Here is a 6100-nt window from a genome sequence, read left to right as displayed (position 1 = left end):
ACTAGTAGCAGAGTGATGACACAAGTCTAGAAAGAACCAGGCAATGAGGTGAACTTTTCTAAGAGGGCTCAGGATCTCCTCTGCCAAAGCCTCCTTGGAGGGACCAGGTGTGTCCTGCTGAGTTTTCAGGGCTCTTTTTGTTCTCTGCACCTCTGGAGCCCAGCCAAGCACTGGAGTTGGCGCACCCTCCCTCCCAATTTGGTGCTTTGGGACAGATTTCAGGAACAGAAACTCCAACCTGTCCTGTAGCAGGGTGACAGGGAAAATAGGGATAGGGGAAGATTTCCATTGCCTCAAGGCCTGTTCCCACCCAGCTCTCAGGATTAGCAGAAAACAGTCTTGGCTGGGTGAGCTCCTCCACGCCTTCCTCTCCCCCCATTTTTCAATGGCACCTTCCCCTCCACCTCTGCTTCCCGGTCTCAGAGTCTGCTCCTGGGTTGCTTACTCTGTTATGGCCTCAGGAGCTCCCTCCCTGCCCAGGAAAGACTCTCAGCACCCTCTCCTCATTGAAGGCAGCAGGACTACAAGCCCCTAGCCTGTGATGTGGGCTCCCCCCCCCAAAAAAAAACAGGATCACCTGAGAACGAGAATGGGACTCCTTTGGGGCCCAAACACTGTATATGTCTTTGGCACTCTCAGGTCAGGGGGAGGGAGACTGGGTCATGGCCCATAGGGGAAACTGGGAACCTTCAGGAATTTACTTCCTGAAGCCTCCTAGTCCACCACCATGTCCCCATCCTGAAGTTAACAACCACTATATTTACAGGAGACTTCACCTAGCTTTCAGTGTATGAAGCAAGGGTCTATGGTTTCTGCCCTCCTCCCAGCCCCCTACCTAAAAGCTTCTGGCTTCAGTACTACTAGTCTAATAGTTTCCTCTCAGCCCAGAATGCCTTTCCTTCCACTATCAGCCTCTTTGTGCTGTATTCATTCTTCCCACGTAGTTCAGATGACATCTCTACTCTGAGGTCTTATGGAATTCTCCACCCCAACCTGAGTTGACTGTTACATTCTCAGTACTCAGTTTGCAGAAACTATAATGCGGGGCGGGGGGAGTCTGTAAATGCCAAGAGTGGGAAGGATATTAACACCTGTGCAACATGCTGCCTGCTTCAACATTTGGTGGTACCACTAATCAACTCTATGACCCTTAGCAAGTGATTTAACTTGACTGCATCTCAGTTTCTTCATGTGTTAAGTAAGAATGATAATAATAGTACCTGCCTCAAAAGGTAGTGAGGAGAGCAAGAGGGATAATCACATTAAGTGTGCCTGGTGCTTAGTATGAGCCAAATACAAGTCAGCTTTGGCCATATTCAGATGTATTGTGTTCATTTGGTTGCTCACAGGGTGCACACATTCCTCCTCTACCTTGGAGTCAGAGACCTTGTGTCTTTATATGTCTTTAGCATCATCTGCAGCAAGGTCACTAGATTCTTGCAAAGCTGAGGTGAGAGAGGGTAAGCTAAGGTGTAGAGCTGGAGTGAAGCTCGGCCTTCAACTTAATACCAAGATGTCCCAACAGACCCCTGCTTTCTCCCCATGAGGAGTCCGAGTCTCGGCTTCCTCCAGATCTTGGCTTCCTCAGAGGGTTTTCTAACTTCCCTCAGGATGACTTCAGATACTCGCAGGGATTGTCTGGGGAGGTCTGAAGCCCATCCTCTTCACCATCTCCCACCCAGCCCCACAAGCTTTTATATCTTGATTTGAATAATCCCCCTCTGCAATAAGGTGGGAAAGGCTTGGCCACTGACTTATCTGACTTGCCCAGTCAACGGTGCACTTTTTAAAAAATTGTATTTATTTTTTAGAGGGGATGGGAGGAAGAAAGAGAGAGAAAGGAACATATATGTGTGATAGAAACATCGATTCATTGCCTCTCACAAGCCTTACTCTGGCCCATAACCCAGGCATGCACCCTGACAGAGAAACAAACCAGTTTGTTTCTCAACCCACTGAGCCACACCAGGGCACTGGTGCACTTTTTTTAAAATCAACCAAATCATGGTTACTTTAACCTGTCCTAGGCTACTGGCACAGTTTAGATCTTCACTATCTAAATTCTGGAAAAATATTCTGGTCTTCCTGTGAGCCTTGACTCCTCTCCCCGTCTCTGCCACATTCATCATGTACCCTTCTCTTACTCACTGCATTGGCAATCTCATCAAACACACCTTGGTACACATCAAAATCACATGTGTAGGGTACTAAGGATCGTTGGAGGCCCCAGCTACAAAAAAAAAAAAAATGTGAAGTACAGTTGCTAATAATATTAAAAGATGACAAAAGGTAGATCATATTTCAATAAAAATTCCCCAAACCTGGCCTGCTAGCCAGTGTGGCTCAGTTGGTTGGAGCATCATCCTATAACTAAACTGCTGGTTTAATTTTCAGTCAGGGTACATGTTTAGATTGCAGGTTCGATCACCAGTCCAGGCACATAAGATCCCCAGTCAGGGCACATATGGGAGACAACCCATCAATGTTTCTCTCTTGTGCTGATGTTTCTCTACCTCCCTTCTTCTCTCTAAAAAGCAATAAAAATATCCTTGGGTGAGGATTTTTAAAAAATTCCCAATACAGTGTGAAAGGACAGACCTTCCACCCAACTTTGTTCAAACTTCTACACTGTCTCCGTTTCTGATTCAGATCCCATCTGGCAATACCAGCTTCATGAGTGTTAAAACTACAAACTTGGACAGGGCCTAACACTTGGAATGGTTCCCTGTGTTTAGTTTTAAGGCTTAGCTATTGCCATCTTGAAATTCTTAATACTTTTTGAACAAGAGACTTACATTTTCATTTTGCACTGGGCTCTGCAAAATAGGTAGGTGATCTTGCCCATCAGTGATATCCCCAACATTCTTAATCCTGTCCCAGGGTCTCAACCACATTGCCACCCTTCTAACCCTTCTGATCATCCTCTCTTCAAGCCTTGACCAATCTCTTCTTTCCTTACCTCTCGATGCACCAATTCTTCATCTTCCTCTACACAGCCTCTCCCTAGCCCCATTCCTGTGTCTCATCCTTTGGCTGAGACAAGTACCCTCTTCCAATCTCACTCACTCCTGGCACCTCACTCTCTACCCAACCCTTATTCACCCCAGAATTGAACCCTTCTATGAGCTTTGTTGCTCCCCATCCCCTTATGTCCTCACCAAGCCTCACTCCATCCCTGAGCCTAAACAATGATACCATAAGAGCTCCAACTCATCTCTGCAAACTGAATAACCAATTAATCAAGTGTTATGGGCTGAATTGTGCTCCCCTTTATTCATGTGTTGAAGTCCTGATCCCCTTACCCTAGAATATTGGAGACAGGGTCTTTACAATAGTAACTAAGGTAAAACAAGTCCATTTTGGGTGGTCCCTACTCCAATATAGCTGATATCCTTATAACCTGATATCCTCCAATATAGCTGATATCCTTATATCCTGATATTAAGACACAGGCACACAAAGGGAAGATCATGTAAGGACACAGGAGGAAGACAGCCATCTACAAGCCAAGGAGAAAGGCCTCTGAATGAACTGACCTTGCTGACACCTTTATCTCAGACTCTTGTGAGATCTCTCCAGAAATGGGAGAAAATAAATGTCTGTTGCTTAAGTCACCTAGTCTGTAGCTTGAGCAGAGTATTTACTCAGAGGTACTATGTGCCAGGTATTTTTCTAGGACCCAGGATTGCAGAAACCTACAAAGCAAACAAAAACTCTTACTGTCATGGAGATTAGACAAAGAAACAAAGTCATAAATACAGGATGTTAGATGATGACCAGTGCTATGAAGAAAAATGAAACAGAGAAAGTTATAGGGGTATGGACTGTTTAAATATGGTGGTAATGGAAGACCCTACTGAGAAGATAACATTTGAACCAAGGCATAATAATGCTAAAGGGATAGCATCACCCAAAGGAGCTGAGGGGGCATACTGTTCCAAGTTGAGAGATCTAAGTGTGTAAAAGCCCTGGGATCAGAGCCATGCCTAGCACACCCTTGGGTTATCCAGGAAGCTGGTATGTTGACATGGAAAGAGTTAGAGAGGAGTATGGTGGAAGATACAGCCAGAGAAGCCACAGTGGGAGTGATGAGAGATTCTACAGGGTCTTGCAGGCCATTGTGAAGACTTTGGCTATTAGAGTGATGTGGAGAGAGGCATTGAGGGGTCTGACGTAAGGGGTAACATGATCTGATTTCCATTTTCATATGTATGATCAATCTAGTTTCTTTATGAGAGCAGTTGAAGAGAGGCAAGGGTAGAAACAGGGAGACTATTTAGGGACTATTCAAATAGTCCAGGTTGGAGACAATGGTGCCTCACATGAGGTGATGCAGTGGAGGTGGTGAGAGGTAAGCATATTCTGGGTTGGTTTTGATGGTAGTCACTACAGTTTAATAACAGGTTGATATTGGGCTATTAAAGAAAGAGGGGAGTCAAAGATAGCTCTCAGGATTTTAATCAGAAGAATGGGAAGGATGTAGGAACATTAGCTGAATTGAGGAAGACAGCGATGCAGGATGGAATAGTTTGGATGGAGAGTCTGGAGTACAAAGTAACATCAGTTCTGTAGATATACTTGGAGAATAAGTAGCATCTAATCAGAATTCAAAGTTATGAGAGTGGATGGGATCATCGAGGGAGTGAGTATAGAAAAAGATAACCAACCCAAGAATCAAGCCCTAGCCTAGAGCCTCCCAGGCTGTGGAGTCCTCACCCCAGGCCAGCCCATGGTGAAAATATGTGGCTTCAATCACTCCCCGAGTCTTCCTACTGCAACCCCTGCACTGACCTTCACCTTCTTCCTGGGCTTGATCCTAGACCAGCCCCCAGTGACATCCTTGATTATCATCTATCCCTTACATTCAACTGAGCTTCATCATTGAGCTTCATGTGCTCCCTAAGTTTTGCATTGTTCAGACACTTACTTCTTCCAAGAAGCTTCCCCATCCCTGACTCTCACTTCTAGACAGATCCCCTCCCAACTCCATCCCTGAACCCTACTAACTCCTCAACCCAGACCCATCTGATCCTAGGTATATCCCTGCGCCCTACCCCAAACCTACACAAAACCTTGCTCAGACCCTGTTGTATCTCATGCCTCTTCCCTCACCCCCATCCCAGCTCCTACTCTAGCTCCAGTTCTCTACCTCTGTAGTAATTGTCAGTACCTCTGGCTGCCCCTCGCTTCATCTTGCGTCTTCTCACAATCCCACCCCTGACTATACACCATCTCCCTATGCTTCCTACATCCCCATTTCTTTTACCATTCCTGACTAGGAAGCACAGGTTATGGAGTCAGACTGCCCAGGTTCAAATTCAGCCTTTGTACTTGCAAACTGTGTGCCTTGGGCAAATGACTCTACCTTTCTGGATGTCAGTTTTCTCATATGAAAAATGAGAATAATAAAAGATCTAACTTTGAAAAGTCCTTGTAAGGACTGAATAAGATAATGCAAGTTAAGGGTTTAGCACAGTACCTGGTTCAGCAGAGTCTCAGTCAAAGCTAGCTACAAATATATACTAGTTTTGGGCAAATCTTCTGGCACAGTGGATACTTCTAGGTTGATTTCATTTCATCCCAAAGGTGATACTCATCCTGGACATCTGCATACCATCACAATGCAGTTTCTACTCTCACCCTCTACCCACACCTAGAGCTTTTGGATACTCTCAGCAAACTCTGATGTTCTTTTGACAAACTCTGGCAGGGAAAGTGGAGTAGGAAGTGAGTTTGCAGGGCTAAGAGTGTCAGAACAGCTTCTTACTTCCCAGCTGGTGTTGAACTGCCTCTCAGCAATCAGCTCAGGGGCTGAGGTTCCCTGAGCATTCCCTGAGCATTCTTTGGGCAGCCAAGGTCTAAGGGTCCAGAGTCCTGGGAGCTTGAGAACAGCTGAAGAACAGCCTGAAATGGGAGTCTGGACCTACTTTAAAGAGGAAGACAGAATTCCCTCAGTGGTTGAAAAGTCCCTGACACCTCTGCCCTGGCAGTGGAACTTCCTTCCTTTCACTGCAATTATTGTCTAATTTGTTCATTTTCACTAACCAGGGTTAAAGGAAATACTCTAGGCCAGTATTTCCCAAAGGCTGTAATGTACAGA

Source organism: Sturnira hondurensis, unplaced genomic scaffold (assembly GCF_014824575.4).
Source record: "Sturnira hondurensis isolate 20B ecotype Veracruz unplaced genomic scaffold, ASM1482457v3 Scaffold0011291, whole genome shotgun sequence".
Classification (NCBI taxonomy): domain Eukaryota; kingdom Metazoa; phylum Chordata; class Mammalia; order Chiroptera; family Phyllostomidae; genus Sturnira; species Sturnira hondurensis.
The sequence above is the reverse complement of the archived record's forward strand: the minus strand, read 5'-3'. Positions refer to the sequence as shown.